This window comes from Macrobrachium nipponense, chromosome 34, assembly GCF_015104395.2.
Source record: "Macrobrachium nipponense isolate FS-2020 chromosome 34, ASM1510439v2, whole genome shotgun sequence".
NCBI classification, from domain to species: Eukaryota; Metazoa; Arthropoda; class Malacostraca; order Decapoda; family Palaemonidae; genus Macrobrachium; species Macrobrachium nipponense.
Window position 1 is genome coordinate 65,526,123 of NC_061095.1, and position 13,231 is coordinate 65,539,353.

The window sequence follows — 13,231 nt, forward strand, 5'->3', positions numbered from 1 at the left end:
GCTGAAATAGAACGTGACAACTGGAAAAATGGAAATAAAAATCCTTTTATTTTCATGGTTTATGAATCAGACTGAAATAGAAGTTAATAGGTGATTCCATTGGATAAATCATTGAATGTTCTCACTGACAAGCGTTCAGCCGATTGTAGGAAGGGGTGCTTGTCCCTATGAAACAAAAATTATTTTGTGGAATGTCGTCAAAATTCAAAGCACTGGTGCTAAAATTTTAACTATCTACGCACACGCAATCATGACAGACTTGTCGAGCATGCAAGTCTTCAGTTATGTCAACAGGACGTGAAAAATGACATAGGTTTCTTAGTTCAATGTTCTGTACAACGACGCCCTATGTTATGTCAGAAAATGCGCCTCTATGAAGTTTTCAGCGTTGTATATCTTGTGAAGAGCTTGCCAGCGTGAATTGTTTACACAAAGGTGGTTTTGATTTGATTTATAGACATTTATCTTCTTTAACTCAGATTCCCCAACTGATAGATATTTCTGATATGTTTCGTTTAGTTGTTAGACATTTCAACAAATGACTCCCAGTTCAGATGACGACCGGACAATAGAGCAGTAAACTCTCTCTCTCTCTCTCTTCTCTCTCCCCTCTCTCTCTCTCTCTCGTTCTCCTCTCTCTCGTCTCTCTTTTCCAAAATCTCTTCTCTCATCTCCGGTCTCTCTCTCTCTCTCTCTTTTCCAAATGCGTCAGAAGTATCTAAGAAGAACCAGTAATCCTTAACAAAGCTAGAATATTTGTAAATTAAAATCCACAATTATTTTCCCCGTAGGGAGTAGTTCCGTCAGTGCACCTCTCACTTTCCTTAAAAATTGATTCATATTGCAACTGCAAAAGGCTTTCCTCCTGTTTGCACCTTTCAAACCTTTTCTCTCAATTACCATTTCATCGCTGAATGACATCATAGTCCCAGCGCTTGACCTTTGACCTAAGTTCTGTATTCTATTCTAGCAATAAACTAGCGGTAAAAACACCTTCGGACACCTGAACTGAGGAGGAACACCGTTAAGGTGTTCGAAAGTCCTTCCTTTTATCTCTTGCATATCTAGAGGAGCGGTCGCCAATCTTTTGAACTTCATGGACCACTAATGTAGAATTTTAAATTTGGCGGACCACTAATATGAATAAAAAAAGGTGGATACACTTATATAATAATAATTAGAAAACATTTACTTTAGTAATATGAAATCCACCTATTAAATATATCAAAGTTATAGCTTGAGTGGTACAAAAAAATTTAAATTTGAAATTTAAGTATTACACATTTTAGTGTGATATTTCTTCCTGCTTATTTGAAATACGTTTGTTGATTTTTGGCTCCAATGACGTGACTACAAGACGGAGAGCTGTTTTTACTTGGAGCTCAGATCCAAACTTTTAATGCTAAATCTCCCTAAAATGATCAATCTAGCATTAAAAATGCTAAATTAGCAACACTAGGCTCTGTCTTCTGTGCAATGTTTGTATCAGGGTTGAATGAAACCGATTAAGAAAACATAAAAATTGAAATAATTTCCCAATTTTTCTACGGACCAACAATATTTCTTCACGGACCATCAGTGGTCCGTGGACCACCGGTTGGCGACCGCTGATCTAGAGCATCCATAATACCTGGACTTAATAATTCCATTAAAAGCAGTTTCTACAAATTGCCTCATCAGGTAGGGCGCCTTTTCGGTAATTACTGATTTTGGAATGGAGCAATGGGAGGGCTGTTATGATAACTGTGATTATGCTTGTCAACTGTGGTTGATATAAAAACAAATAATTGTATATTTTCTCGAGTCTCCATCGGCTTTGTAGAAGCTTGGATAAAAAGTCTTCGTCTCTCAGGGACACAATGATCCTCAAACACCTTCCGAGTTGGAAATGGACTGCTGCCAAGATTCGAAATACTAACGATGATACCGACTTTCAATATTTTGGGAAATATGGATGAATGAAAGTTTTCGGATAATGTGGGTGTATTCAGGAATAGTTATCGGACCATATGACTGAAATATGGAGCAGTTTTCGAAAAAATATGAATGAATTAAATAATAGTTTTACAGATGCCTTTTCCTGTCAACGGCATGTCACTTGATTTTCAAGTCAGTTCTTCACAATAATCAATTATTTTCTAAAAAGTATTATCTCAGTAAAGGAACAAGCATTCCAAGATGCCTGTTGGAATTAACTTTGAACAATATTCTGAGAAATTCCCTCATAAAAGCATTCACGTTCTCTTATTGCAATATTACCTCCAACTTAATTCAAGTTCTTACATTAAATAAATCCAGAGTAAAAAAATAGAGAAAAAAAGACAAACAGCAGTTTTATGTTGGTGTGATATGTTTAGGAGGTCACTTAAGACACCGACGCTCTCCCACGTCCGAGGACCACAAGAGGAAAGTTTTCCCAAATAAACTTTTGTGGCGGAGTTTCTGTCAGGACGAATTTGCAGAAGACCTCCGCTACTCAGGCTAGGGAACTTCTGTAAGGAAGTAGTACCTTCGGTGCACCTCACGCGCTGCACTGTAGGCATTAAGATTCTTTGCAGCGTCCTTTTGGCCACTAGCTGCAACCCCTTTCATTCTTTTTACTGTAACTCCATTCATATACTCTTTCTTCCATCTTGGTAGCTAATCTCTACTAACAATTGATTCTTTTTGGTGTCAAGTTCCGTTTTAGCGTTGAATGACCTCATAGGTTCCAGCGCCTGGCCTTCAGCCTAAATTCCATATTCTACTCAACGCCAAGTAACAGCAGCAGCAGCAGAAAATGGAAAGAGAAACAGACATAAAATAAATCTCAGACTCTCGAGGATTTTGCTTCCGGAAAAATCACCAGTTCACTTTTAAACCTCGTCTCTGAAATGTCACCTTCCAGGGTAGCAGGAAAAAGACAGGTTTCCCCTTGAGGCTCTGTCGAGATAATTATTCTGGTTCTGCTTCGTCAGCTGGGACTGAATTTCCTTTGCTGTTGTGTGTGAAACAAAATGATTTTTCTTGAATGGAAATGATATATGTTGGTCATTGCGAAGATGCAATGCATTACTACCCTCATACAAATCTCCTTGCATTTTAATAACTTTATTACCTTTTTATCTATTTATTTATCAATTTAATTTATTACTTTCTTTTTAATAAGTGATCTCTTCTTTCTGTATTTCCTTTTATTTTCTGTAACTTCTTTCTAATGAACGTCGTATTCTTTGAGAGCTTGAATTTCAAGTCAGTGGCCCCTGTGGTGGGCTTGTTCCATATGAATTGGGTTCTTCATCTTCTGAATAATAATAATAATAATAATAATAATAATAATAATAATAATAATGATGATGATGATGATGACAGCGGCACAAGATCAGACCCTGAGAACCAGATATATCCAAGATATATGCAAGAAACACCAGCTACCTTGCAGTAATAAGTGGTACGAGCACCAACCTGAAGGAGTGATAGAAAACGATCAGGCAAAGATCCTCTGGGACTATAGTATCAGAACAAATAGGGTGATACGTGCAAACAGACCAGACGTGACGTTGATTGACAAAATCAAGAAGAAAGTATCACTCATTGATGTCGCAATACCATGGGACACCAGAGTTGAAGAGAAAGAAAGGGAAAAAATGGATAAGTATCGAGACCTGAAAATAGAAATAAGAAGGATATGGGATATGCCAGTGGAAATTGTACCCATAATCATAGGAACACTAGGCACGATCCCAAGATCCCTGAAAAGGAATCTGGAAAAACTAGAGGCCGAAGTAGCTCCAGGACTCATGCAGAAGAGTGTGATCCTAGAAACGGCGCACATAGTAAGAAGAGTGATGGACTCCTAAGGAGGCAGGATGCAAACCGGAACCCCACACTATAAATACCACCCAGTCGAATTGGAGGTCTGTGATAAACCAAAAAAAAAAAAAGGAAAAAATAATAATAATAATTTTCAGCTATATTTTATATTTACATTTTGTTCTAGGTAATAAATACAAACTATTCCTAGAAAATTACTGCTTTTAGACCAATTGCAAAATATGAATTTAGATATAGCCAGTATTCAAAAGAGCAATGATACAATAAAGTAAAAATGTACGGTAGGCACATGAAAGTTTTATAGACCTACGGAGCAGTCTTTTGACCTAAAAAGCATTGAACTATTGTCATAAAAAATATTCTGAGGGGGTTGGGTATCCGCCTTTTCTTAGTTTAGAGAATATTTAAATTACATATACGGTCTAGAATAAGAAAAATGCATGTTCATTATATGCCATATATTCATAAATAAGGCAAGCAATTTTCATCTCTGGGTTATGGAAACTTTTATCAAGGCTTGTGTTTACCTCCCCCACTTTTAATTGTTCGTCTTCCTCCTGAACTGTGGTCCAGACTCTGTGACTCCCAGACAACAATTATGCTTCCTTAATCAGCCGTTTCCCTTTACAAGATTATACTGCCCAGTTTAATTCAAGTCTGTTTTATGTACTCTAGTATACATACATACATACATACATACATATATATATATATATATATATATATATATATATATATACATATATATATATATATATATATATATATATATATATATATATATATGTATATATATATATATATATTATATATTCATTGAATAGAATGGCTTTCTCACTGTTAACCAGCTTTTTTGAATTGCTTCATATTTTCTAATTATTTTCTTTACTTCATTGTTCAGGTTACTAATGGACACAAAATGGGGTTCTTCCATTTACTCCAGTATTTTTACACGCGACAGCTGTTTCGTCAACCTATACGTATTGACGTTTGCAAGCGTACTGATACAAATACAAAAGTAAGTTATTATATACACATTATACAATAAATATATATTATTATATATGTTTAATTCACTGAAAGTCAGTGTGCGCTCCTGTCCGCGTGTGGGGGTTTTGTCCCACGCGGTTGAAGGTCTGCCTCCTACACGAGGGCAAGGAACGGTCTGCCTCACGTTGGATGTTAAGGCTGGGACGTTGCATTGCGATGCTGACCGCTTCTGATATCAATAAACGATTGTAGTTGCCTTCCTTGTGTATTATTTTGGTGTTTGTGAGAAGTTCTTGTAATGATGGTTTTTTATTGTGGGTATCCACAAAGTGCTGATGAATGGCTCCTTGGTTTCTGTGGGCCTGCATGCGACGTTTGAGTGTGGTGGTTGTGTGTCCACACGCGGACAGGAGCGCACACTGACTTTCAGTGAATTAACATATGTAATTAATATATATTTATGTATGTGTATATAATAACTTACTTTCAACCTTTTTTATATAATTTCTGTTGTTAACATATTTATTTATTTGTCTTATTTTATGTTCCACTATAGTCTTTTGTAAATACTTAAAACTAGGTATCTGGCAATTGTACTACCTTTCCGTCCTCATGACGTCACAAAACGCATGTAGGCTCATATTTGTATCAGCAAGAGCCCGTGCTGACACAAGTCAGCTAAATCAAAAACAACATATTTGTATCAGTACGCTTGAAAACGTCAATACGTATAGGTTGACGAAACAGCTGTCGCGTGTAAAAATACTGGAGTAAATGGAAGAACCCCATTATGTGTCCATTAGTAACCTGAACAATGAAGTAAAGAAAATAATTAGAAAATATGAAGCATTTGCAAAAAAGGCTGGTTAACAGTGAGAAAGCCATTCTATTCAATGAATGTTGTATCCGTGAAAATTGTGCCCTAGAAGTAATATATACATATATATATATATATATATAATTATTATTATTATAATATATCTATATATATATATATATATTAGATATATATAAATAATTATATAAGAGAGTACTGAGAGAGAGAATCCGAATAGAATTAGATCCCAACCAAGTAATTACCAACTTCTGCAATTCGAGTGGAATTTGCGGGACACAAGTAGGATTTAAAATTCCTCTCTCTCTCTCTCTCTCTCTCTCGTCTCTCTCTCTCTCGTCTCTCTCTCTCTGTCTCTGTCTCTGTCTCTGTCTGTCTCTCTCTCTCTCTTCTCTCTCCTTGGAGGAATTTGGAATTGTGGGGTCATTTTGGCAAGGCCAAGTAAAGAAAGAATCATTTGCAGATTCGCAGGAGAAAAGGAGAATCGCTCTTCGTTATGGAGTCATCGATGTTTCGTGGTCAGAGCTCGTCTTGTTTTAATCCTGGTTTAGTATTTATTTCTGCGTCTGTCTGTGCGTGTGTTTGCGTGTTGGTGTGCGTCTGTTTGCATAAGATGGACTGACAGACAGACAGGACGAGGTAAGATTAATGTTTCATTTTAGTTCATGATCAAATATGTCATGATGATTCACTCTATAACCCTTATTGTGTATGAGAGAGAGAGAGAGAGAGAGAGAGAGAGAGAGAGAGAGAGAGAGAGAGAGAGAGAGAGAGAGAGAGAGAGAGGTGGCGGAAAAGAGAAAATCCCAGAGTTCACAAGGCTTAAGAACAAGTGGGGAAAGAGGAATTGTCATCATGAAGCAACTTTCTCGATATTTATAATACAGTAAAGAGAAATATCAGTATTTATTGAAATATTAACTTATGGGGCATCAAATAAATCAAGGTTTTAGAAGAGATCAGATTATTCCCTGAGGTGAATTGTTATGAGCCAGAATTATTACTTGTCACTAGGATATCGGTTAATTGATTGGTTAATATCTTCTCTCTGTTTCCCTTTCTTTCGCTTCTAAACATTTCAAGTTAATGAAGGTTAGTGGTGATCAATTTAATAAGCTTTAGTGTTAATGATAATAATAATTCAACTCGAGTATAATCTAAGATTATCTCCAATAATTGCTTCAGGGATTGTATGTCGCTAGCGGAAATGATACTGCGATATTTTCCCCTGAGTAATTACATTTCCTTCCCCAATATATTTACGTTGCATAAATTTATTTCCCCTGTTTATCATCGCAGTTTCCAGGTATTTCTAACATGAATTTTATTTTCATTCGTAGTCAGATTTATAACCAAAATTTATGACCTAAACAGATTCAATTTCATTTTGACTTGAAGCGGAAGGCTGATGGGGAATGTTAGTACATTCCATTATGGTATTTATGGGAGAGAGGGAAATGGTAGCGGTAATATACATTGTAGGAAAATATTAAACGCCATTTCATACATTACGTAATCAATGAATAACAATTCACTCTTGAATATTTAGATGAGAAGTATTTCAAGACATCAGAGCTTCTTCAGTAAGGAATAAATGGACGCGTTTGATGTCACTAAGAAGTTATTCACATATTATGGGTTGCTGATTGTATAATTAACCTTAACATTCATATCAGGAGAAAGAGAAGTGGTGGACTTGATTGCTAATGAAGGTAATCTGTCTATTCAACCCTTAAAATGTAATCGGTGATTACATTTAACGTGGTAGAAAATCTGAAGTTTGAAGTTACGTTCTTCTTGATGTCCTGAAGACCTTTCTCAAATTTCACGAAGTTCATTATCTATCTATCTATCTATTGAGAGAGAGAGAGAGAGAGAGAGAGAGAGAGAGAGACGATAGAGGAGATGGACCGAGACAAGCGAGGAGAGAGAGAGAGAGAGAGAGAGAGAGAAATATTCTATTCGTTTTATCTATGATGAATTGTATAATGATTCTCTTTCTCCCCTTCTTGAGGTTAAGGGTAGCCAATAAATATTAATAATATATATTAATCAGGACTTTTGCAGCAATGGATAGTTTTGAATAGAGGCAGAAAGAGAGAGACAGAGGCAGAAGGAGTTGATAGAAGAGAGAAGAGGAAAGTAAAATATATTATTCATCTCGATTCCACTTTACACAAAGAAAATGAATAGAAAATCTTCTTTTACACTTTCCCATCAAGGCCCTGATTTACATTTGACGGAATCAAATCTTGTAAATTAAAAATAAAAGACAAAATAGAGATTATTCCTAAGTGGCTTTCATCACCTTTGGACGTCAAAGGTCCTTTGATTGGGGAACACAAGAGAGACTGACTTGAAGGACATCGTGTTTACCGAGTCCTTCACAGGAGACAGAGATCAAAGGATAGTTTTAAGCCTCAGGTCAGAAATCCCATCAGGAGTCGGTTAAGGAAAGAAAATATATCAAAGGATTTGAAGGTAATACAAACACACCCTCTCTCTCTCTCTCTCTCTCTCTCTCTCTCTCTCTCTCTCTCTCAATGTTTATTTATTCATTATGGTGCTTATTCAGTTCAATTTTTTTTTTTTATTATTCCATTTGTGAAAATGGATTTTTAAATTCCTTACATGCACACCCCCCTCTGCCCTCTCTCTCTCTCTCTCTCTCTCTCTCTCTCTCTGCGGGAGGCATAAGTCGTAACGGAAAAGGAAGTTCTTATCTTGGCAGTCTAGTTGTCAGTCAGTGTCAAGAGGTCAGAAATTAAGCGGCGGTTTTTTCTGAAGTCCACCAAAACTGAATAAAAGTTTCTCTTCACGAAAGCAGGATTTACAGTTATTTTACATCTCTCTCTCTCTCTCTCTCTCTCTCTCTCTCTCTCTCTCTCTCTCTCTTCTAATCATCCCAGAATGAATCAAATAGTAGATGATAATGGAACAGCTAAATAAAGCTTAAGAAGAAATTAACGAAAAAAATTTTTAGGGGAAAAAGCAGCGTCAGAATTTACACTGTTGCGTTTTGACATTAAGCACCTCTGTTCATTCCATTCTGGTGTAAGTTATTTGCAGTATATGGTAATCCTGCAGGCATGGACTCGATGGGTGCAAAATATAGCCCTATTTCTAGCATGTAAAGGGCCATATCCTTTTTTGGGGGGGGAGGGGGCACAATAAGAAAACATGCCTTATACTTTTTATTCAATTGTTTACGTTTTCACAATAACCCAAACCCAAATAATTCTATCTCTGTTCGTTGGGTTTCAAACTGATACATCCTTCTTCCCAGCTATACAAAATGGCTGTTGTAACGAAATCAACTGACTAATATATTTCCAGGACAAACTCCTTTTCTCCGAGAACGAATGTTGCCCATTTAATTTGCATCATTCAAAGTTTTTAGTCAATTGTAAAGTATTTATTGTCGTCGAATGTAAGTGGGGGAATTGAAGTGGTCCCTGTTCTGCATTTTAGAGAATTTATAGCGTTTTGTTTCTCTAAGTGAAAAATACAGTTCAACTGAGAATTTTCCTTCGCTCTACAGAATGACTTATGAAAAGTTTGCTTTAACATTTACAATATATTGATTGGGTTTTTGTAAATACAAATTAGAGCATTATTATTATGGCCATAAGTTTCAAGTGTATAGTCATAAAATGAAAGTTTATTCCTCAAATCGTTTCACATATTAGTTTGACGTATCAACAAGCACTGCCTCTTGTCACATTACTTTGATGTGCACCGGCATTTAGCTGTAGATTTCCTGAACTTTTATCTGTCCTCAAAAAGGTGATTATCTCAAACTTGTCTTTTGTTTCGTCATTTCTGTATATCTTATGATCTCAGTTATACGATATTCACCGTGATAATAATTTTATATTACTCAATGTAATTCAGTGACACTTATTTTGGCTTCATCTTCTTTTACAGTAGTTTTACATGAATATTCAATAGAATTAATGCAATAGGAAAGGAATGAACATCTCATAACGTTGGAGAACATATCTATAAAAGGAAGGTCAACCAAATCTCATTCGGTAAAATGAGAAAGGAATTTGAGACAGCAAAATGGAAGTAATATCTCCCTAGACAATTTCCTGCCTCTTCATCTCCCGTGTAAAAGGAGGTTCTTTTCGCAATAAGGGAGGAGATAACTGCTTCCTGAAACGGTTATAAAGGAGGACTCATGAGGGAGTTAGCGTAATGCGACGCTTTCTTATTCTCGTTTATTCTTCTTCCTCCTTATTTCGTCGTTTACGGAATCTAGAATATGGACTAAACGAGAATTCTGTCTCTCCAAGAGAATGAGGTTTGGGAATCTCTCTCTCTCTCTCTCTCTCTCTCTCTCTCTCTCTCTCTATCTGTGTGTGTGTGTGTGTGTGTCAGTGTGTGTGGAACACATTACGGTAAAACCACCAAGCCATAGTTTTGATTTTGTTATCGTGCCTATTCTTGACTGTTTTCTCTCTCTCTCTCCTCTCTCTCTCTCTCTCTCCCCAGTACTCGGGGTGAATCGGAGTGGAAGTTCCATAACTGCTCCGAAGACCTCAAAGGACCTCTGCGACGTCCCTGAGGACTTCCATCAGTGCCCACCCCCCCCCCCCCCCCTATTTATATATATATATATATATATATATATATATATATATAGATATATATATTATATATATATATATATATATAAATATATATATTAGTGTGTGTGCGTGTTTGTATACGGTATATTTTTTTTATATGACATAATATCTATTTTCCTCTAGATCTTGTTTCAGAATATGCTTTCCCACCCATCCTTACCCACCAAACCCCCACCTAACCCCCACCCACCCGCGACCCAAATCAGCCAGCCTCCGATTACCTGCTTGTACAAAACCTCATTATTCCTCAGACATTAAATTCGAAGTAGCAGTAACACAGCCAGCGCCGAGTGGTTGAGAAACTCCAGTATTTTCAGGACACAGCAAAGTAATGAAGGGAAACTGGGCTCTCAGGACTTTCATGCAAAACCTTCTTATTACTGAACTTTTCCTTTCTTGAGAGCAGACTCCTTTTCTTAATTCTTAGATTCATTTCTGAGAATATAAACGGAAGTGGAGTAAAAGGGAATGAAAGAGGTTTCAGTTAGGGGTCTAAGAACCTTAAGTAATGCTTGCAGTGCCCAGCATGAGGTGTACTGATGGCACTACCCTCTTACGGGGTTTAAATATAGGCCAAGTAGTTTGCTTAAAATATTTCAATTTCATGATTATACCTTATTAAGTAAGTAGTTAAATTTGGTCATAATTAGTAGTCTATGAGATAAGCTTTCTCATTTAGAAAGCGAGACTCACTTTCACCAGAAGACTTTCTGTTTACTTTTTCCAGGTGCTCTCACTATTTTGACTACCTGACTTTTGGTGATAGCCATAAATTCTTGGTATTTTTATATGGGTTTTATGTAGACATTCTTGAATATCACTGGGCATTTTATCATTGAAAACCTCTCATTATGATGAGAAGCAATTTATAATGCATGTGAGTCTCTCTCTCTCTCTCTCTCTCTCTCTCTCTCTCTCTCTCATTAGATCCGCGGGCTTAAGTAGCACTGTTCGTTAGACGTTGTGGAAGAAATTGAATTGAATTTAAGTCTCCATTTCATACTAATGATTTAGACAGCTTCTAAGGAAGGTCCCCGTTTGCACGATTACTAACTAGAACATTCGAGGAGGAACTGGGGAAGTGATAATATCTGGCCTCAGAACATTCCAGAATATTAGGAATATTACTGACATGAGTAGAAGCTTTCACTGAAGTTGGTTCAAATTGAATGGCAAATATTACGGATTATATTTTCTTTGTGCTGGTTTCGTGACCTTGTGAATAAATACATGAAATAATAGATATATGATAAAGAGGTCATTAGAATGTTGATAAGTTGTTGATGAATTTAAGAAAAATGTTTACCTGAATTCGTCTCTGGGACCTTCTAATATGCACAGTAACTAATAATAAATTTTTTGGCCCTGTTTTTATTTCTAATGAATAAAAAAAAATTGCTTGACGACCATTGGATGTAGAGTGATAAATGAATTGTCAGTTTCACGGACTGAATATTCTTCAGTTTTTCTCAAACTCAAACTGAATCATTTTTCCTGCAGACATAGAACTCCCAGATTCATTATCATCATCTCAGGAGGCGATGAATTCAAAATGTTTAATAAAGAAAGTTTGTCGAGGCCTGAGCGAAATCTGAATGAAACGGAATCAGTCAAGACTGCAGATATTAAAAGCATCTGGTCATATAAGTAGTTTATTTGCATGAAATTTACACTAGTGATCAGTGGAAGGGCGAAACGCGTTCAATGGGCTGTTTGGTGTCGTCCGTCGCCTGTGATTAATATTTATGAGTCTCTCGTCATTGGTGGAAAGGATCCAACTGCAGAACGTCTTCCAAAATATTGACAAGAATATTGCACTAGTAAATGTTGTTATTGCATCCAGTGGATAACTTCACATTTCACACTCGTTTTTGTAACTGGATGATGGTCTCACAAATATATTGTCGTTATGAAGAATGTTTATGAATCTGCAAGGGTCGTTAACACCTGTACTATGGAATGTAGGTAAATATCTCCGCTTGATACCATCCAGTTTGGATGAGGTCCTGTTAGTAATATATATATATATATATATATATATATATATATATATATATATATATATATATATATGTATATATATATATACTATATATATATATATATTTATACATTTATTTATACATTTATAAACGATTTACGTAATGGAGCCATAATTCCCCATTATCATTCTGGTTTCAGGTGAGAGTGAAACTAAATGTTTTGTGCATATTAATTAATCTGACTGCAAATGAGTTAATGAGTTCCAGGTTAATGAGACGTTAAAAATGTTGGGAAAATCTAATGGAGAGGCAGCAGCTGAAACTGTAATCAGATTCAAATGAAATGAGTAAGGGAGATATGATTACATAGGACTGAAATATTGTGGCAATGCTTCCACACAATGACTTATAATGGCGGAAGTATTTTTAGGATATATATATATATATATATATATATATATATATATATATATATATATATATTTACATATATATGTATGTATATATGAATCTTCTTCCAAACGAAACCTAAGTGTCAGAAGAGACCTCAAAGTTGGTCGAGGAATAAGGTTACTGTTGCAATCAAACAAATGTCTAACTTGAAGCTTGATTACCACTCGGAGCCCTTCGAATATATAGGTAGAGTCAATTCCATTTATAATTCATTTTCTGACCTAGATATTACAACAAATGATATATTACAGTATTTTGCATGGATAGGCTTAAACGAAAATTTCAAGTCTCACCTAATACAAATTACAAATGAGAATAAACCATCGTTAGCCCTAATTAGGAGTCAATTTTATGAAGCTAATGAACGCTATTTGAATGCTCAAAAGCATTATAAAGCTAGAAGCAAATGTAAAGAAAATTCTTCAACGGACCTAACTAGCATGGCAGCGGCTGTTCAATCAATTAAGTTCAGTAATGTTTTTAAAATTTGCCCCCTCTGTGTGGATAATATAAATCCCCATCCA